Genomic DNA, 22685 nt, shown 5'->3' with positions numbered 1-22685 from the left:
CTTTGCCTTGCCTTGGTTCTTCGTGTGCCTTTTGCATGTGCCTGGCCTTCCTTGCCTCCTGCTTGTGCCTCAGCCGTGCCCGCCCTAGCCGTGCCTGCCTGCTTGTTCTTCAGCCCTGCTCGTCGGTCAGTGACAGCTGTGTCGCCTGCTATGCCCCAGCCGGGTTCGCTAGAGTCTTACCCGCCTGTTTGTGCTGCAGCCCATCCAGCTAGCCAGTGCCCAGCCGTGCTCTCTGTGCTTCCTTGCACTCATGCTGTCTCTGCACTGTGCTCTCCGTGCTTCTCTTAGCACGCGCAGGCCCTCGCCTGCCCTGTGGCATACCTCCCCGTGCTTCTGTAAAAGTACGGGCAGGTCTTGCCATGTACCCTGTCATGCCCTCTCGCACATACAGGTCCTTGCCTGAACCCTGACCCTGGCGTGCCCACTGCACGCGCAGGACTCTGCCTTGAACCCTGACCCTGGCGTGCCCCTCTACACGCGCAGGACTCTGCCTAGAACCTGACCCTGGCGTGTCTCTGCATGCGCAGGACTCTGCCTTGAACCCTGACCCTGGAGTGTCTCTCTGCATGCGCAGGACCCTGCCTTGTACCTTGTGCCTTGGCATGTCTCTACACACGCACCCTGTCTTGTTTGTTGAACTTTGAACCCTGGCGTGTCCCCTACACACGCACCTTGCCTTGCACCTTGCTTTGTACCCTGGCATGTCCCCTACACACGCACCCTGCCTTGCACCTTGCCCTGGACCCTGGTGTGTCCCCTAGCACGCACCCTGCCTGGAATCCTGCCTTGGACCTCGGCGTGTTCCCTCACACGCACCATGCCTGGAGATCTGTCGTGCCTCCTTGCCTGAACCCTGTTTGCCTGCTGGATGCCCGGAACCTGCCGATCGCTGCCAGAGATTGTAAGCCTGATGACTGCAGCCTGATGTCCGGAGCTGATGTTCGCAGCCTGATGCCCTGATCATGTCGATCGTTGCCAGCTGTACGGAGTCCGATGCCATTGTGCCTTTTCCTGTACCCTGGTGTGCCACCTGGCACGCACCATGCTATAGACCTTGGCGTGCCCACGCACGCACCTTGCCGTGTTTGCTTATTCTCACGTTTTTGCACTGCATGTTATCCTGAAGTTGTCTTAATGAAGATACCTTGAACTTACGTCTTGTTTTGTCTTGCTTCCTGCTTGTCCTTGTCGTCAGACACTCGTATCTAGTGTCTACTTGAGCTGGCCGTCTGGTGCCAGCAGTCGTGGTGGCTCACCCCCTTGGTCTTGCCCCTGACACTCCCTGTATAGGGGGTGGTTCCTCATAAGGTCAGCTCGCCCTAGGTGGGTGCCACGACCCAGAGGGTCCACTCTAAAGAAAAATGACTCAGCGTAAGCTGACCTCGTCACAGGCATCATAAACCATAACCAGCAACATAAAGTTCATGTTCGCAGCATAGCGTCCTTGACAGAGCTTCACTCTGTCTTCCCTGTGGTCACACAGGTTATACAATGTTCCATACGCAGGCTCTTCAGCCTCATAGTTATCTCACCCGTCAGGGTTCTACCTCATGGCTGTTTCTCCATGCTGCAGACGTCCATTCCCTCCTCTGGGGACTCGCAGACATGTGCAGCCACTACACACAGGCGATTCAGGGAGGCAGACACATCTCCCAGCGAGACCTTCCAAATAGACCAACTGGGTCCATGCATTCACCACATGTGACCTACCCTGGCCACCTTATATGGTCCGTAGCCACGCCCACCGGGTCACATGGCTATGACCTCATCACAGGTCCTTGAACCATTCACACACTTGTCAATAGCGTTCTTAAACACACCCCCTGGGTGGGTTTGTAGGTAACTGGGCCTGCCCATCTCCCCAGCTACCTGGAGACTTCTCCCTGACACATTGAAACAGCACCTCAGCAGTATCACTGCTGATCAACACACACATAAGTCTCCATCTCAAGGCCACCCACCTTGAGATACATAATGGTCATTCAGGACTCTGTGCGCTTCGTCACCTCCTACAGTGCACTTCGTCACCTGACCTTTCTCCCACTGACCGTCTCTCCCGTTTGGTGCGGTCATCAGTCTTAATCCGGCCTAATGTCTGGCCTGAGTCTGACCCATTCAGCGTCTCACAGAACTAATGTCTCTCAGCCTCGTACGGCCCGTCGAACTGCCACTTGCTGACATTCTTCGGCCACCTGCCATGTCACTACTTGGAGGAACCTTTCGGGTCCTTACATCTTGGGTTGAAGGCGGCTGCCACCTGGTGCTCCGTACCTCTTTATTGATTCGCCAACGGTCCAGCCTCAACTGCTCAATTTCTTGCAGGTACCCCACTCGATGCTCCAAGAGCATCCTAAAGTTTCTCAGGCTTTCTACGGAGCCAACCACCATGATGGAAATCCTACCCACTTCACTGGACACCTGGTCTTCATCATCAGGAGGGATCCTCACCCTCACCACACCGGAGATATTGACAAGGTCTTGCATTACCTTCCCGAGTCTTCCAATGATTCTCCCAATCAGAGCTTTGGGTACCGGAACCACATCTTTCCACAAACCCAGCCGATCCATAGCCTCCTTCGCTAACTCTAGGCGTCGAGCAGCTTTCATATTATTCCGCCTGACCAGCTGTTTGGCGTGGAGACATTGTAAATGCATTTCTTTCAGGACAGCTACCCGGTTTGCTGTATCTTCCCTGGCTGATAATATCACCAACTGCCGAGTCTTAGGTGCCCAGTGCACCTTACACGCCTTGACCGCCACTTTGAAAGCCTCAAGCACACCTTCCTCAGCACAGGCTTCTTGCATGTCTTTGGGTACCTCGACTACAAATTTGAAGGTCGTGGTCTCTCTTCCTGGACAGAAGACTCTGGCTTTACCACGGACACTTCCCTCAATACAGATGAGCTGACCGGATGACCATCTTCTTCTGCTCTTTGCTCACCAACTTCACAAGATTTTATCTCTTCATGACCCTTTGCCACGATTGGTACTGGCAGTTCCGTCTTGTTGTCACTCAGGCCCAACCGATGTAAGTCTTCGTCCAGTTTCCTCTCCCGCCGAAGATCTCTTACAGTTTTTTTGAGTTCCTCCATCTCTTCCCTAAGGGTCTTGTTCACACTTTGCCAGGTGGACAGGTGACCTCAGAGCTCCAAGACTTCTTTCTCGAGCTCCTCGACCCTGTGCTCAGCCGTTTGTCTCAGGACTCCTTCTCGTTTGACATGTACTTCCACCTCTTCTCTGGGAGCCTTATTCAGTCCTTGCCACATTACCGTGTGACCTTTGAGCTCAGAGACTTCTTTCTCTAGCTCCTCTAGTCTGTGCTCCCTTTCCCTCTCAGAGCCACAGTCACCCCCAGTGTCTGAGTCACCCCAACCTGCCGAGCAATCCCTCCAGTTACCCATTAACCGTGTGAATACTACAGCCGTCTTATCAACCAGGTCAACATCAGTCCTGTCACGAGACGCCAGGTCCGTCCGTTGGGCAGACGTACCCCTTTTCCCGGTCACTTCTACCTCTGACCTCTCCACGTTAGGAGCCGTCACCGTCTTAATATCGGTTAGCCCAACAGTAGAAACGTCTCCACCCTCGTACCATAGGTCATCAAACACGACAAAGTCCCGGCCCCCCTCCACGGTATACACTAAGTCTGGTGGTATACCGCCACCTTGGCACTCACTGCCTCCGGGCCCCTCAAACACCACTCTGTCTAGCGCATAGTTCTGACAAAATACAATGACCAAGGTATATATGAGCATTTTATATATAAAATCATAACACACTGGTGCTCAGGTATAGAACCGTCATGGATCAGTCGCTGCTATACATTAAACATGAATGTGGAAACCACAAAAATACGACCAAAAGATCCTTTATCATGATATAAATGTTTCTTTATTAGAAAGGACATAAAAGGACAAGAAGGCAGACATGTGCAAAATGCAAACTAAAGTGCAAATAGTGCCTAAAGACAACCTGGACCACCACCAGTCACAGAGGAAAGGTAGAAAGATATATAAATCTATTATACAAGAGGCATATGGTATATTGAGGGCAAACAGAGGCCAAGATTTAAAGTATATCACAGAGCTACACAGGAAAACCTATATCACCTCAAACAGAGGTGCCAGATATGAATAAATATCCATGATTATGTATATATAGAAGGAACCACTGCCTATATCCTATGGTGTGCTCAAATAAACCTCCTATCCACTAATGCCATAAGCCCACATGTTGCCTAAACCGGGAAATGTTTAATATCTAGCGCATAGTTCACAGTGTTTACAGCGAACCCGGGCCATTTTCTCAGTCAGACAGAAAGTGAGAGGAGTTCCTAACAGAGTCACCTGACTCTTTGAGTCCAACTGTCCCGAGATTCCTCCCCGATGCAGCATCATGGTACACACTTGCGGTCCATCATGCTCCGGAAAGTATAACCCACATTCTGAAAACACTCTACACGAACACTGCTGTTCCTCTTTTGACACACCGGCCCTTTTCTGGACCACCCCGATTTGGGTCACCACCCCCCTCTGGGACTCCACCTCTTTTTGGGTTACCACCCCAATTTGGGACTCCACCCCTTTTGGGCTACCAACCCGATTTGGGCCACCGCCCCCTTTCGGGAATTCCCCATATCCGTTTTACCGGTCTTCTCAGACCACAGTTCACACCACACAGTTTATGTCTCTTACGATACCACACAAGTCCTTGTTGGCACCACCACAGCTCCTGCTGTCACCGATCTTCGACACCACCAGCTGCCGTTCACACACAGCTGCTGGTGTCACCTTCGTAACCCCGCCGAGTTACCGGAAGCCGCTTGTCCCCTTCGTAACCCCGCCGAGTTACCAGAAGCCGCTTGTCACCTTCTTGACTCCCACTGACCCACCGCAGGCTGAGTGGAGAAAAGAAAAAAAAACACACCACACAAAACTCACGTGTCCTGTCTGTGTGCTATTCAGGATGTTCCGTCTCCGCCTGAGACCGTCCAACACACATCGCGCACCGGGTGCGATTCAGGGAGTGACCCTCCTCCCAGGGTCTCCCCACACACCGGCTTCACCAGGTCCAGGGGCTCGATGGGTGCTCTTCAGGACATTCGTCTCCGCCTGAGACTGCCCAACACTCGCGCCTCACCAGGTCCAAGGTCATACCACGTGCTCCCGGGATCTGATTCTTTCTCCTAGAATCTCCCAACACTGACCCTCCAGGACCTTTCCTCACTGAACCCTCCAGGTACACAGTCTTACTCACTGACCTAGGTCAGTACCACATGAACACATGTCCGTTACCTGTGTCGGCCACACAGGTCCTCGGGTACCTCTTATCCGCAGAGGCACCCTAGCTATCACCAGTCTCTTTCTCTGACCTGCTGTCAGTATATCCCACGGCTTTCACAACCGTCAGCCCTCCTGGCTCAGCGTTGCCAGCACTGCACCATGTGCTTTGGAACCCGTTGCCCTTAGCAACCAAATTTTGCAGTCCTCTTCCGTTGCTCCCAGCAACAAGTCTACAGCACTGCCCATAGCATTCTCCACCAATTGTAAGGTAGCGCTGTCATTCGGGTAGGGGATACTCGCTTGGCAGCCACATAATCACCTCTGGCACGGGTTTTCCATAAAACAATCTCAGTCCGTGTGGTTTATTCAGGCATCATAAACCATAACCAGCAACATAAAGTTAATATTCACAGCATAGCGTCCTTGACAGAGCTTCATTCTGTCCTCCCTGTGGTCACACAGGTTATACAATGTTCCATACGCAGGCTCTTCAACTCCATAGTTATCTCACCGGTCAGGGTTCTACCTCATGGCTGTTTCTCCATGCTGCAGACGTCCATTCCCTCCTCTGGGGACTCGCAGACACGTGCAGCCACTACACACAGGCACTTCAGGGAGGCAGTCACATCTCCCAGCGAGACCTTCCAAACGGACCAACCGGCTCCGTGCATTCACCACATGTGACCTACCCTGGCCACCTTATATGGTTCGTAGCCATGCCCACCGGGTCACATGGCTATGACCTCATCACAAGTTACCATACATATCAGCAAAGGGGGGTGAGGGGACCATGCATACCAGTAAAGGAGGGGACCATGCATAGCAGCAAAGGGGGAAGGGGGACCATGCATACCAGGATAGGGGGGTGAGGGTGACCATGCATACCAGGATAGGGGGGTGAGGGTGACCATGCAAACTAGGATAGGGGGGTGAGGGTGACCATGCATACCAGGATAGGGGGGTGAGGGTGACCATGCATACCAGGATAGGGGGGTGAGGGTAACCATGCATACCAGGAAGTAGGGGTGAGGGGGACCATGCAAACCAGGAAAGCGAGGTGAGGGGACCACGCATACAAAGAAAAGGGGGTGAGGGGGACCATGCATATCAGGATTGGGGGGTGAGAGGACCATGCATATCAGGATTGGGGGGTGAGGGGACCATGCATACCAGGAAAGGGGGGTGATGGGACCATGCATGCCAGGAAAGGGGGGTGAGGAGGACCATGCAGACCAGGAAAGGGGGATGAGGGGACCATGCTTACCAGGAAAGAGGGGTGAGAGGACCATGCATACCAGGATTGGGGGGTGAGAGGACCATGCATTCCAGGATTTTCCACAAAAATGATATTTTTGCCCCCAATTTTTTATTTTCCTAAGGGTAACAGGAGAAATTGGACCCCAAAAATTGTTTTGCAATTTGTCCTGAGTAGGCTGCTACCCTACATGTGGGGGTAAAACACTGTTTGGGCGCATAGCAGAGCTTGGAAGGGAAGGAGCACCATTTGACTTTTTCAACTCAGAATTGGCTGGAATTGAGATCAGACGCCATGTTGCATTTGGAGAGCCCCTGATGTGCCCAAACAGTGGAAACCCCCAATTCTAACTCCAACCCGAACCCCAACACGCCCCTAACCCTAGCCCTAACCCTAGCCCTAACCCTAGCCCTAGCCCTAGCCCTAACCCTAGCCCTAACCCTACCCCAACCCTACCCCAACACACCCCTAGCCCTAACCCTAGCCCTAACCCTAATGGAAAAATGGAAATAAATACATTTTTTTTATTTTATTATTTTTCCCTAACTAAGGGGGTGATAACGGGGGGTTTGATTTACTATTTATGGCGGTTTTTATGTTTGGCGGCTGTCGCACGCTAAAAGACGCTTTTTATTGTAAAAATAGTTTTTGCATCACCACATATTGAGAGCTATAATTTTTCCTTATTTTGACCCACCGAGTCATGTGAGGTCTTATTTTTTGCGGGACGAGTTGACGTTTTTATTGGTACCATTTTCGGGCACGTGAAATTTTTTGATCGCTTTTTATTCCGATTTTTGGGACGCAGAATGAACAAAAACCAGCGTTTCATGAATTTCTTTTGGGGGGGTGCGTTTACACCGTTCCGCGTGCGGTAAAATTGATAAAGCGGTTTTATTCTTCGGGTCAGTACGGTTACAGCGATACCTCATTTAGGTCGTTTTTTTATGTTTTTGTCGGTTTTATGCAATGAAAACTATTTTATATAAAAAATAATTATTTTTGCATCGCTTTATTCTGCGAGTTATAACTTTTTTATTTTTTCGCTGATGATGCTGTGTGGCGGCTTGTTTTTTGCGGGACAAGATGACGTTTTCAGTGGTACCATGGATATTTATATGCGTCTTTTTGATCGCGCGTTATTGCACTTTTTGTTTGGCGGTATGATAATAAATCATTATTTTTTGCTTCGTTTTTTATTTTTATTTTTTAAGGGGTTCGCTAAAGGGGTTAACTAATGGGACAGTTTTATAGGGCAGGTCGTTACGGACGCGGCGATACCTAATATGTGTACTTTTATTGTTTTTTTTTTTTATTATTTTCAAAAAATGAATTTATTGGGGAATATTTTTTTTTTTTTTTACTAATTTATTTGGCGATTTTTTAAAATTTATTTTTACACTTTTTTTTTATTTTTTTTTTTACTTTATTACATAGTCCCAGGTGGGACATCACTGTCCTGTGACAGATCGCTGATCTGTCACATCACAGATCACTGTGACAGATCAGCAATCTGTCACAGGCAGTGCACAAGGCTTCCTCATGCCTGCGCTTTGCAGGCACTGAGGAAGCCAGCTTCCCCAGGCCCCCGAAGGCCCCCGTCGCCATCTTGGATTCGGGGGCCTGGAGGAAAGGAGTCCCCCGCAGCAGCGCTGCACATTGCGCTGCCGTGGGGGGCTCAGGGAAGCACGGAGGGAGCCCCCTCCCTGCCGATGCTTCCCTTTAACCCCCGGTACACCGCGATCATGTTTGATCGCGGTGTGCAAGGGGTTAACGTGTCGGGGGCGGTCCGTGACCGCCCCTGACACGTAGTGCCGGGTGTCAGCTGTGATAATCAGCTGACACCCGGCCGCGATCAGCGGCGCTCACCACGTGGGCGCCGCTGATCGCGGTAGACGTACTATCCCGTCCCCGGTCATACGGGCCCGGGTACCGTGGACGGGATAGTACGTCTCATGTCAGGAAGGGGTTAATGTCACTTTAAAACAGCAGGTTAACAGAAAATAACGAAGAAACACAAACATACTCCAGCTTGGAGAACCACTGGTCCCAGACTCACCCTTGCACGGGATGGGCTTAACTAAGCGGCTGTCAGGTCAGCGGCATCCACCAGGTGCCATTCCCTGGGTTGTTTGGAGTCTTGCTGCTATAGCTTTGCAGCACGGGTAGTCCAGAAAACAAATTCAGGCTAACTCCTGCCAAGTTCCTGTATCTTCCACACACACTCTTCCTGTGCCAAACACCAACCTCCATTACATAGCCCATAAGCCCACCCACAGGTGAGGTCGACATCACATGGGCTGATCACGTAACCATGACATCATCGCAGGGCCTTGTCTTTAGGGAAAATCCCGGCCCAACTTTAACCTGCTGGGAGAAATGTAAATCCCATCCAGCAAAACACCCTTTGCTGTACCATAATACATATAATAAATATAGGTTATATATATATATATATATTTACATAATATATATACACATAAAATAATATATATAATGTAAATGTAGTATATATATCCATTATATATCCAAAGTATTCGGCCCCCTGGAATTTTTCAACCTTTTCCCACATATTATGCTTCAAGCATAAAGATACCAAATGTAAATTTTTGGTGAAGAATCAACAACAAGTGGGACACAATTGTGAAGTTGATCGAAATTTATTGGTTATTTTAAATTTTTTGGGAAATTCAAAAACTGAAAAGTGGGGCGTGCAATATTATTCAGCCCCTTTACTTTCAGTGCAGCAAACTCACTCCAGAAGTTCATTGTGAATCTCTGAATGATCCAATGTTGTCCTAAATGACTAATGATGATAAATATAATCCACCTGTGTGTAATCAAGTCTCTGTATAAATGCACCTGCTCTGTGATAGTCTCAGGGTTCTGTTTAAAGCACAGAGAGCATCATGAAGACCAAGGAACACAACAGGCAGGTCCGTGATACTGTTGTGGAGAAGTTTAAAGCCGGATTTGGATTCAAAATGATTTTCAAAACTTTAAACATCCCAAGGAGCACTGTGCAAGCGATCATATTGAAATGGAAGGAGCATCATACCACTGCAAATCTACCAAGACCCGGCCGTCCCTCTAAACTTTCATCTCAAATAAGGAGAAGACTGATCAGAGATGCAGCCAAGAGGCCCATGATCACTCTGGATGAACTGATCTACAGCTGAGGTGGGACAGTCTGTCCATAGGACAACAATCAGTCGTACACTGCACAAATCTGGCCTTTATGGAAGAGTGGCAAGAAGAAAGCAATTTCTCAAAGATATCCATAAAAAGTGTTGTTTAAGTTTGCAACAAGCCACCAGGGAGACACGCCAGACATGTGGAAGAAGGTGCTCTGGTCAGATGAAACCAAAATCGAACTTTTTGGCAACAATGCCAAAGGAAATGTTTGGCGTAAAGGCAACACAGCTCATCACCCTGAACACACCATCCCCACTGTCAAACATGGTGGTGGCAGCATCATGGTTTGGGGATGCTTTTCTTCAGCAGGGACAGGGAAGATGGTTAAAATTGATGGGAAGATGGATGGAGCCAAATACAGGATCATTCTTGAAGAAAACCTGTTGGAGTCTGCCAAAGACCTGAGACTGGGACGGAGATTTGTCTTCCAACAAGACAATGATCCCAAACATAAAGCAAAATCTACAATGGAATGGTTCACAAATAAACGTATCCAGGTGTTAGAATGGCCAAGTCAAAGTCCAGACCTGAATCCAATTGAGAATCTGTGGAAAGAGCTGAAAACTGCTGTTCACAAATAATCTCCATCAAACCTCACTGAGCTCAAGCTGTTTGCCAAGGAAGAATGGGCGAGAATTTCAGTCTCTCAATGTACAAAACGGATAGACATACCCCAAGCGACTTGCAGCTGTAATCGCAGCAAAAGGTGGAGCAACAAAGTATTAAGTTAAAGGGGCTGAATAATATTGCACACCCCATTTTTCAGTTTTTGAATTTCCACAAAAATTTAAAATAACCAATAAATTTCGTTCAACTTCACAATTGTGTCCCACTTGTTGTTGATTCTTCACCAAAAATTTACATTTGGTATCTTTATGTTTGAAGCATGATATGTGGGAAAAGGTTGAAAAGTTCCAGGGGGCCGAATACTTTCGCAAGGCACTGTATATATAATATACAGTAAATCCACAATGTATATATATATATATATATATATATATATATACACATAAAATAATATATATATAATATATTATTTTGAAGACGTAGAGAATATATATACATATAATAATCTAATATATATAATATACTGTATTATATATTAATATATTATATATATACATATCATATATAATATAAATATAATAAAAAAAATTATTTTAATGAAATAAAGACACCAAGTTTTTGACCATGTTTTATTCCTCTGCTAATCCATAAATAAGCCATAAACCTGTAAAAAAAAAAAACAAACCCAACAATATCCTTACCTCTCCGCTGACCAGTCTGCCCTCACTCACCTGCTTTCCCTCTTTGGTAGCAATTTTACCTAGGGAGCCCTCACATTTTTTTCAACCAATTAACCCCTTAATCTAACACCTAGATGTTCCAAAGTTTACAAACATACCCTAATCTAATTATTAGTCAAAGACATATAAAAAACTAAATGAAATAAAATGGTTTACTGTATGTAAACCATGTCTCATATCCTGTTGGCTTTTGCAATTATTTTACAAACGCCGAGAAATGAATTAACGGCTATTCTGCTATCTATGTCTCTATCAAATATATATATATGTGTGTGTGTGTGTGTGTGTGACATATATATATATATATATATATATATAAAAACACCTATTCTACGTGTATATATCTATTCTATCTTCTATTCTAACCTATTCTATTCTTTACTGTATGCGGCATCTGCCGGCTTTTACTATATCTATCTGTGTACATATATATATATATATATATATATATTTGTTGACTCAGGTTCCACTTTAGATGTCATTGACAGTGATTTTGCTATCGAACGTGGGTACACAGTGTATTGTAAGGGTTCCAATGGATTGTATTGAATAAGAAAATACTCACACAAGAATTGAATTTACTAAATTGATTTACTTAATAAGTGATAAGATCAAATAATAAACAGTATAAAACTTGGGCAGTGGTTAGCGCTGCAGCCTTGCAGCGCTGGAGTCCTGGGTTCGAATCCCACCAAGGACAACATCTGCAAGGAGTTTGTATGTTCTCCCTGTATAGTATAAAACTATAAATACATATGCATTAATCAGAAACAAGCATTATTCATACGTTACATTATTCAGATAGATGTCGACCAGTCATCCTCCAGGAGCCAAAAGAGAGCACGAGCACATGTGTCCTAGTTCTTTTAAATGTCCAGCTAAAAGGTGTGTCCAGCCCCACCATGCAGGGAATGATGTCACAAGTCTATTGTCCATTGGCTATAAACACATCCCCTCAATACCTGTTTTAACCAGTATATAATACAGGAAGCTAGAGGAGGGGGCCTCATGTGTGCCACATGGCAGAAAATACAGCAAGCTGGAGGAGGGGCTTTGGAGCACAAGATAACATCCTTGGGAACTTTTACACACACAATCTAATTAGGGTAGTTGCCTTGAATATCAATGGTCCTTTGTTGATGGATAAACAAATGACCAGTAATTTACATTACTTTATCTTAAGTACGTTTCAGTGACCTTTTGCTTACCTCCCTGGAAGTAAAGATATAGTATATATTATATTAAACTGATTGAAACCATTAAAAATAACTCAAAGCATACACACAGTTTCAGCATTTGGTCATCCTTTTCAAGTATCCACAAATGATAATTCTTTGCTTGCCCAAAGAAACTATGTGCATGAGAATTGGAGTGATACACATAGAATCTACAGTATTTTATTCATGGTGTTTTATTCCTTAACAGCTAAAGTTATGTTGGGTATGCCCTGGTTGGTGAAACACAATACTACCATCAATTGAGAATTTTTTGTTTTTCCAGTTGTTTATCTAAATACCTGGCATCCATGAGATCTCTTCTTCCAGATTTTATTCAGGATTTTGAGGATGTTTTTTCTGAGACTGAATGTGACGTTGTTCCCATAGGTCATATGATTGTGCTATCAAATTTATCCCAGGGGACATAACACTGTTCTAGAGCTCCAGGAATCATATGGAACAGGAACTGTTTGGCGCAGGAGCTGCTAAACATGGAGACCCTACATTCCTATGTAAAGTCCTTCCATGTGGGTGCTGAATGCAGCTGGCATGGTGTGCAAAGAAGTTGGTGAGCATCACCCCCTGGCTTGGTACTGCCCACATCATCCTATAAATCTCTGTACAGTGCTTTGATGCGAGTGGTAATGCTGCAAAAGGAACCAAAGATTGGTGAAGCCAGAGCAGCTCAGCCAAAAGCGCAAGTTAGTGTAGCGGAAGTCATAGTCTGCTACACTACTGAATATGGTGAGATGAGATAGGATGAATGTGGATACAATGACTTCCTTCTTCCCCACTCCTTCCTGCTTGGCACCGTCTCAAATAATGCTGTACATTACTGTACAGCGCTTCGAGATGGGAACTGACTGTAACAAGAATTGCTCTCCACTACACTGGTGAGTGGGTGGTGCGGCATCATTCTTCATCAACCGTACAGGTGATGAGTCCATGCTACAGTGTAATTTTCAGTATGAACAATTAGGTGTTAAGTCACACTCTGTTGGCTTCCATATATAAATGTGGGTGCTGTGAGTATAGCAGGAACTGCTCTGCTCTACACTGGTGAGCGAATGACACAACATCGTTTTCCCTCAACCCCCTGGCTAATAAGTGCAGGCCATGTTGGGGTCTTCACTCAATAATTGGCAGTCTTTTCTGTATGAGAATGCATGTATTCATTATCAGTCACTGATTAGGACCATGGATTGGACTTCTAAGATAAAAAGAAAAATGACTGTAATTAATTAGTTACTTACTTAAAGGAAACCTGTCAGTGTTACGCTCCCCGAAACCACTAGCGTCATGAATCAGTGTAACCGCACCCAGCACGTTCACTTGGTTGGCAAGGTGATCATCAAGAATTCCAGAAGGCAGACTAGATATTATTCTTGCTCAATCCCTCAGCCTATATTATTATAAAAGCAATCTTCCCCTTGTTGAGTAATCAAAAACGTTACACACAATTACACAAGGTAATAAAGTTCTAATAAACTTAATCTGGAAAAATATTGGCAACATAAATTTCTGGCTTTATTGACTTGTCTGCATCAAAAGTATTGCTAAAAAATGACAACTTAGAAGTTCAGGTTCAGATAGGATTTTTTGTGCTATGAAAATGACTGTGAAAATACATGCATTTTGAAGCGTTTTAGTGAGACTTTTTCGATCATGACATTTTGCACAAGTGTTTTTTAGGCTATGTGCACACGTTGCAGAATTGCCGCAGAAATTTCCACTGGAATTCCGCAACTCCCTGCTGCGGGAAATACGCTAGAATTCCACATGTGTAAGTCCCGCGTATTTCCCGCGTTTTAACTAGCGTTTTGCAAGCGTAATTAACTTGCAGAATGCTAGCGTTTTCCAAGCGATCCGTAGCATCGCTTGGAGAACTGATTGACAGGTTGGTCACACTCGTCAGTCATAGTGTTTGACCAGTGTGACCAACTTTTTACTATTGATGCTGCCTATGCGGCATCAGTAGTAAAAACATTTAACCCCTTCACTACCAAGGGTGGTTTGCACGTTAACTCAAGGGCCAATTATTACAATTCTGACCACTGTCCCTTTATGAGGTAATAACTCTGGAACACTTCCATGGATCCCGGTGATTCTGACCTTGTTTTCTCGTGACATATTGTACTTCATGTTAGTGGTAAAATTTCACTCATATAACTTGCGTTTATTTGTGAAAAAAAGGGAAATTTGGCGAAAATTTTGAAAATTTTGCAATTTTCCAACTTTGAATTTTTATGCGCTTAAATCACAGAGATATGGCACTCAAAAAACGTAATAAATAACATGTTTACTTTATATCAGCACAATTTGGGAGCCAAAATTTTTTTTGTTAGGAAGTTATAAGGGTTAAAAGTTGACCAGCGATTTCTCATTTTTACAACACCATTTTATTTTTATGGACCACATCACATTTGAAGCCACTTTGAGGGGTCTATATGATAGAAAATACCCAAAAGTGACACCATTCTAAAAACTGAACCCCTCAAGGTGCTCAAAACCACATTCAAGAAGTTTATTAACCCTTCAGGTGCTTCACAGGAATTTTTTGAATGTTTAAAAAAAATGAACATTTAACTTTTTTTCACAAAAAATATTACTTCAGGTTCAATTTTTTTCATTTTACCAAGGGTAACAGAAGAAATTGGAGTGCAAAAGTTATTGTGCAATTTGTCCTGAGTGCGCTGATACCTGATATGTGGGGGGAAACCACTGTTTCAGTGCATGGCAGAGCTCAGAAGGGAAGGAGCGCCATTTGACTTTTTCAATGCAAAATTGGCTGGAATTCAGATCGGACGCCATGTCACATTTGGAGAGCCCCTGATGTACCTAAACAGTGGAAACCCCCTACAAGTGACCCCATTTTGGAAACTAGACCCCCGAAGGAACTTATCTAGATATGTGGTGAGAACTTTGAACCCACAAGGGCTTCACAGAAGTTTATAACGTACAGCAGTACAATTAAAAAATCATTTTTTCCACAAAAATGATCTTTTCACCCCCTACTTTTATCTTCCCAAAGGTAACAGGACCCTAAAAGTTATTGTGCAATTTGTCCTGAGTATGCTGATACCCCATATGTGGGTGTAAACGACTATTTGGGCGCATGGCAGAGCTCGGAAGGGAAGCAGCGCCATTTAACTTTTTTGGCTGGAATTGAGATCGGACACCATGTCACGTTTTGAAAGCCCCTGATGTACTAAAACAGTGGAAACCCCCACAAATGACACCATTTTGGAAACTAGACCCCCCAATGAACTTATCTAGATGTGTGGTGAGCACTTTGAACCCCCCCAGTGCTTCACAGAAGTTTATAATGCCCGGGCGTGAAAATAAAAAAATCGTATTTTTTCCACAAACATGATCTTTTAGTCCCCAATTTTTTTATTTTCCCAAGGGTACCAGGAGAAATTGGACCCCAAAAGTTGCTGTCCAATTTGTCCTGAGTATGCTGATACCCCATATGTGGGCGAAAACTACTGTATGGGCACACATCAGGGCTCGGAAGGGAAGTAGTGATGTTTTGGAATGCAGACTTTGATGGAATGGTCTGCGGGTGTCATGTTGCCTTTGGAGAGCCCCTGATGTACCTAAACAGTGGAAACACCCCACAAATGACACCATTTTGGAAACTAGACCCCCTGAGGAACTTATCTAGATGTGTGGTGAGCAGTTTGAACCCCCAAGGGCTTCACAGAAGTTTATAATGCCCGGGCGTGAAAATAAAAAAATCGTATTTTTTCCACAAACATGATCATTTAGTCCCCAATTTTTTTATTTTCACAAGGGTACCAGGAGAAATTGGACCCCAAAAGTTGTTGTCCAATTTGTCCTGAGTACGCCGATACCTCATATGTGGGAGAAAACTACTGTATGGGCACACGTCGAGGCTCGGAAGGGAAGTAGTGACGTTTTGGAATGCAGACTTTGATGGAATGGTCTGCGGGTGTCATGTGCGTTTGGAGAGCCTCTGATGTGCCTAAACTATTAAAACTTCACACAAGTGACCCCATTTTGGAAACTGAACCCCCACGGAACTTATCTAGATGTGTGGTGAGCACTTTGAACCCCCAAGTGCTTCACGGAAGTTTAAAACGCCCGGGCGTGAAAATAAAAAAATCATATTTTTTTCCACAAAAATGATATTTTTGCCCCCAATTTTTTATTTTCCTAAGGGTAACAGGAAAAATTGGACCACAAAAGTTGTTTTGCAATTTGTCATGAGTAGGCTGATACCCCATATGTGGGGGTAAAACACTGTTTGGGCGCATGGCAGAGCTTGTAAGGAAAGGAGCACCATTTGACTTTTTCAACGCAGAATTGGCTGGAATTGAGATCAGATGCCATGTTGCATTTGGAGAGCATCTGATGTGCCCAAACAGTGGAAAACCCCAATTCTGACTCCAACCCTAACCCTAATCTCAGCCCTAACCCTAGCCCTAGCCCTAGCCCTAGCCCTAACCCTAGCCCTAACCCTAACCCTAATGGGAAAATGGAAATAAATACATTTTTTTATTTTATTATTTTTCCCTAACTAAGGGGGTGATAACGGGGGGTTTGATTTACTATTTATGGCGGATTTTATATTTGGCAGCTGTCACACGCTAAAAGACGCTTTTTATTGTAAAAATAGTTTTTGCATCACCACATATTGAGAGCTATAATTTTTCCAGATTTTGACCCACTGAGTCATGTGAGGTCTTATTTTTTGGCATGAGTTGACGTTTTTATTAGTATCATTTTCGGGCACGTGACATCTTTTGATCGCTTTTTATTCCGATTTTTGGGACGCAGAATGAACAAAAACCAGCGTTTCATGAATTTCTTTTGGGGGGTGCGCTTACACTGTTCCGCGTGCGGTAAAATTGATAAAGCGGTTTTATTCTTCGGGTCAGTACGGTTACAGCGATACTTCGCTTGTCTTTTTTTATGTTTTGGCACTTTTAGGCAATGAAAACAATTTTATATAAAAAATAATTATGTTTGCATCGCTTTATTCTGCAAGCTATAATTTTTTTATTTTTTCGCTGATGATGCTGTGTGGTGACTCATTTTTTGCGGGACAAGATGATGTTTTCAGCGGTACCATGGATATTTATATGCGTCTTTTTGATCGCGCGTTATTGCACTTTTTGTTTGGCCTGTTGAAGTGCATTGTGCACGAAATGGCTGTCATCTGTCTTTTTGCATTTCTCCTGTGCCATTGCCTGTGCTTTATTAACATGAAATAAAGTGGATCATTTCAAGAGAACGGTGAGTGCCATCCTGCTGTCTTTTTCTACTATGATAACTTATGGGACAGTTTTATAGGGCGGGTCGTTACAGACGCGGCTATACCAAATATGTGCACTTTTATTGGTTTGGTTTTTTTTATTTCCAAAAAATGAATTTATTAGGGAACATTTTTTTTTTTTTAATTTATTTAGCGATTTTTTAAAAATTATTTTTACACTTTTTTTTTTTAACTTTATTACATTGTCCCAGGTGGGACATCACTGTCCTGTGACAGATCGCTGATCTGTCACATCACAGATTGCTGTGACAGATCAGCAATCTGTCACAGGCACTACACAGGCTTCGTCCTTGCCTACGCTTTGCAGGCATGAGGAAGCCAGCTCCCTGCAGGCCCCCGAAGGTCCCCGCCGCCATACTGGATCCGGGGACCTGCACGGAAGGAGACCCCCGCAGCAGCGCTGCACATTGCGCTGCTGTGGAGGGCTCAGGGAAACTCGGAGGGAGCCCCCTCCCTGCCGATGCTTCCCTTTAACCCCCGGTACACCGCGATCGTATTTGATTGCGGTGTGCCAGGGGTTAACGTGTCGGGGGCAGTCCTTGACTGCCCCCTGACACATTGTGCCTGGTGTCAGCTGTGATAATCAGCTGACACTCGGCCACGATCAGCTGCGCTCCCCCCGTGAGCGCAGCTGATCGCATTAGACGGACTATTCCGTCCATGGGACTTAGGTCCCAGGTCACAAGGACGGAATATTACGTCCATTGTAGGAAAGGGGTTAAAGTTAAAAATAATAAAAAAAAAATAAAAAATGGTGTTTTTCTCACCTTCCGGTGTCCCGCGCAGTGTCCCCGATCCTCGCGATGCTCCCGGCAAGTCCCATTCCCAGCGATGCCTTGCGACAATGACCTTTGATGACGTAGCGGTCTCACGAGACTGCTACGGTATCGCGAGACCACGACTTCATCAAAGGTCATTGTCGCAAGGCATTACTGGTAACGGGACTTGGCGGGAGCATCGCTGAGGCCTGGGACACTGCGTGGGACGCCGGACGGTGAGAATAACACGATTTTTTACAGGGATATGGTACCCAGGGTCTGGAGGAGAATCTCCTCTCCTCCAGACCGTAGGTACCATCTGCACATTTTCCGCTTACTTTGCGCATGGTGACCATAGCCACATGCGGAAAGTAAGCGGAACAATGCTTTCCTATGTGTGCGGAATTCCCGCGATTCCGCACAAAGAATGAGCATGCTGCGTATTTTTCCGCGATGCAATTTTGCCGCGGAAAAAAAACGCAGCATTAGCACAGCATGTGCGGAATGCCATTGAATACAATGTCTTGCTTATTTTATGCTTTTTTGCAGCATTTTCGCGGCAAAAACGCATAAAATCCGCGGGAATTCCGGACGTGTGCACACAGACTCATGCCTTTTTGAAATTATATTGAAAAGTATATGGAGAAAACTTGTAGAAGAAAATGCTATACCTTAAGATGGTTGCGTTTTTTAAAACAATGGGCCTAATTTATCAAAACTGTTGATCAGTTAGGCCTCGTTCAGACATCTATTTGCTTTTTTCAAGTGAACAATTAGTTTTTTTGCAGCAGAAGCTATTAAAAATTTACAAGACCATTTACAGTTTCCTACATTACAGAATTGGTATGTATCTGTAGAATTGGGATGCTATACTGTGGCTTTCTATGTTTGTATGACATTTGTTTGTTTTTTTTACACACCTATAGACTTGAATGGGTGAGTATCATCCAATTTATGGAAGAAACTGGTGCATGCTGCAATTTTTTTCACAAATCGCTGATCACTGCTCCATTGCACTCGGACCTAAAATACGATAGTATGAACCAGCCCTTTTGGTCATTGTGTCAGTTTCACTATCAGTGTTTATTAGTGATTTTCTTGTATCCAAAAAAAAGAAAGTCCAAAGCTTCTCCTATCCTTTACAATGTTAATCACGGACAGCATATGAATCGCACAATGTTGATATACAGTAGCGACCAAAAGTTTAGCTTTTTTTTTTTTAAAGTGTGATTACTTCTGCATGGTTGTTGTGATGCCATTTTCCTCCTGATTTTAGTAAACCGGATTTGAGATGTTTTCTTTTTTTTAGGGAGGGATTGGTGATTTCTGGAGGGAAAGGAGGAGGGGTGGAAGATATATTACAGTGTTTCTTCGGTTTCAAAGTTCTTATGAAGGCAATCAGAATAACATGACATAACTACATAAAACAATAATAGATTGCAAATTAGACCTTACATTAAATATAATGTATAGAGTCCATTGGTTAGCATTAATGAATAAACAACACTAGACCATATGAGAAAAAAAAAAAGAAATGAGATTATCTGCTCTCAGGTAGTGATGAGCGAGTATACTTGTGCTGGGGTTTTCCCCGAGCATGCTAGGGTGATCTCCGAGTATTTATTGCTTGTCGAAGCAGCTGCATGATTTGCGACTGCTAGACATGCTGAATACATGTAGGAATTGCCTGTTTGTTAGGAATTCCACAAATGTATTCAGACTGTCTAGCAGCTGCAAATCATACAGCTGTGTCCACAAACACTAAATCTCCGAGCACGCCAAAATACTCAGAGATCACTCGAGCATGCTCGCTCATCAATACTCTCAGAATAATACAACAATCTTACATAAAAAACATATATGTGGATCATCTAATTTTGTTTAATAAGAAGATACCCAGATGTTGTGTGGGGAGGAGGACTCCCATATAGTGACGGGGCCGGAACCCAGGGGACCGCCATCAGGGTTCCTGAAGGAACAACACCGGGGGGCAACAAAGGGAGACACACAAAAGAAGGTGTCAGGGCAACAGGGGGCAGGGTGAAGATAAAAGGAGCAGAGGGCGCGCTCAGGTGGCAGTTGGCAGAGAGTGTGACAGGAGGCAGGAAGCCGAGTGACATAGAGAGAAACGGGGTAACGGGCGGTGTGTTTTGGAGACACCGTCAGGAGTCTGTGAGGGGTAAGCGACTCACTCACCAACAGGTGAGACGTGAGAGACTTTCACCGGAGGCTGCTCCCCGCACACGGTCGCACACAGCCGCGCTCGCTGTTCCCCGCCCTATTGAGACAGGTCCTTTACCTCAAGTCGCCGCTGCGACTCCACATCTAAGGGCTACAGCAGCCTGGACACTGCCCCCTGCCTTCTCCCACAGCTGCAGCCCTGTCATCACCGGCCTCAGTGGATGCCACCTCACCATAGGTGACAATAGAGACCCACGTCCCATCTACAGAGGGACCCTGAGCAGAGGCCGGCCAACTGTCATTTGGCAAACTGCGTCATTACTGCGCTGTGAGACGGGAGCCGGTAAAGACGTCCTGAAAGGCCTACCAGCACAGATTCTTCAGGGCCTGTTGTGCCCCACCAGCACAGATTCTTCAGGGCCTGTTGTGCCCCACCAGCACAGATTCTTCAGGGCCTGTTGTGCCCCACCAGCAGAGATTTTTCAGGGCCTGTTGTGCCCCACCAGCACAGAGTCTTCAGGGCCTGTTGTGCCCCTCCGGCACAGATTCTTCAGGGCCTGTTGTGCCCCATCAGCCCAGATCCTTCAGGGCCTGTCAAGCCCAAATCATCCCAAAATATCGAGGCGTCAGGGCAGCCGCATCAGCGACCTCTAAGCGGCCGCGTTTGCGATCCTGAACGACGCCTGGAAGGTAAGTCAGCACGGTGGCTCAGTGGTTAGCGCTGCAGCGCTGGAATCCTGGGTTCGAATCCCACCAAGGACAACATCTGCAAGGAGTTTGTATGTTCTCCCCGTGTTTGCGTGGGTTTCCTCCGGGCACTTCGGTTTCCTCCCACACTCCAAAGACATACTGATAGGGAATTTAGATTGTGAGCCCCATCAGGGACAGTGATGAAAATATGTGCAAACTGTAAAGCGCTGCGGAATATGTTAGTGCTATATAAAAATAAAGATTATTATTATAAAGATTATTATAAGTCGACTATAGGAAATAAGGACCCATAGTTTGGCAATACGTGGCCTTCAACACCCGGACTAGCCAGATTAGTCACATTTAATATAAGAAAAATTATTGTTTATGTTGTTGAGTCCCTGCGAGGACAGATTGTTGTTACCCCTTTTATTTGTTCAGCATAGCCCCAGCGGCTCCAAGTTATAAACGTTGATTTCACAAATCATATCCTGTCTCGTGTCTCGTCACTGCATCCTGAGAACCTGCTCGACCCTACAGTTGGTCAAAAGTAATTTAGCTTACTAAAAGTCAGAAACTAGAGCCAGAGAATAGTGTAGAAATAAAAAAAGAAAAGTCACTAAGTATCCACAGATAGGAGGAAAAAAGCCTCTAGACTTGAGTTTCCAAGAAAAGACTAATGAAAACTGAGTTTGACTACAGCACAGAGAGTATTCACATGTCCCCTGAGTATTGCATCCAAGGAGATCAAACTTTTAAAAAAAGGGGATTTGATCTAAGGCCAAGTTCACACGTTGAGTATTTGGTCAGTATTTTACATCAGTATTTATAAGCCAAAACCAGGAGTGGAACAATCAGATGAAAGGTATAATAGAAACACATCACCACTTCTGTATTTATCATCCACTCCTGGTTTTGGCTTAGAAATACTGAGGTAAAAAATTGACCAAATACTGAACGTGTGCATGTGGCATCATTATGATCCATGAGAGTTTCTACTCTGCTCAATCAAAGCTAATTAAGGGAGACTCACCGGCAGCTCCAATAGTTATCTTAGCTGCAAGAAACATGAATGATGACTTTCTGAATATGCTTTCTGATATTAGTATATTTAAAGCAAACCTTTCAGCGGGATTTTGCTAACTAAACTACATGCATTGTCAGGTTGGCAGTGTTATACTGATTAAAATGATACCCGTGGTGAGGAAAATCATTGTGTAGTTCTTGTGTATTCAGTGTTAGAAGTTTTCAGTTAATGAGATTCTCGTGCTTCGGGAAGGGACTGTAGGCAGGGTCTTATCTTCTTTCTCTAGGCCAGAGAAACCAAGGAAAGATCTGCCCACAGGCCACCCCAAAGCACAAACAGTCGGTCTCTATGATGAGGAACATTTTTGTCCTTCGGGGCGACCTGTGGGCAGGTCTCTCATTGGTTTCTCTGGCCCAGATCAAGAAGATAAGACTCTGCCTACAGTCTCACCCTGGATCACAGGCATATCAT

The sequence above is a fragment of the Dendrobates tinctorius genome, unplaced genomic scaffold (assembly GCF_039654945.1).
Source record: "Dendrobates tinctorius isolate UK_male_01 unplaced genomic scaffold, ASM3965494v1 ptg000128l, whole genome shotgun sequence".
In the NCBI taxonomy this organism is placed as follows: domain Eukaryota; kingdom Metazoa; phylum Chordata; class Amphibia; order Anura; family Dendrobatidae; genus Dendrobates; species Dendrobates tinctorius.
Note: the sequence above shows the minus strand (reverse complement) of the source record.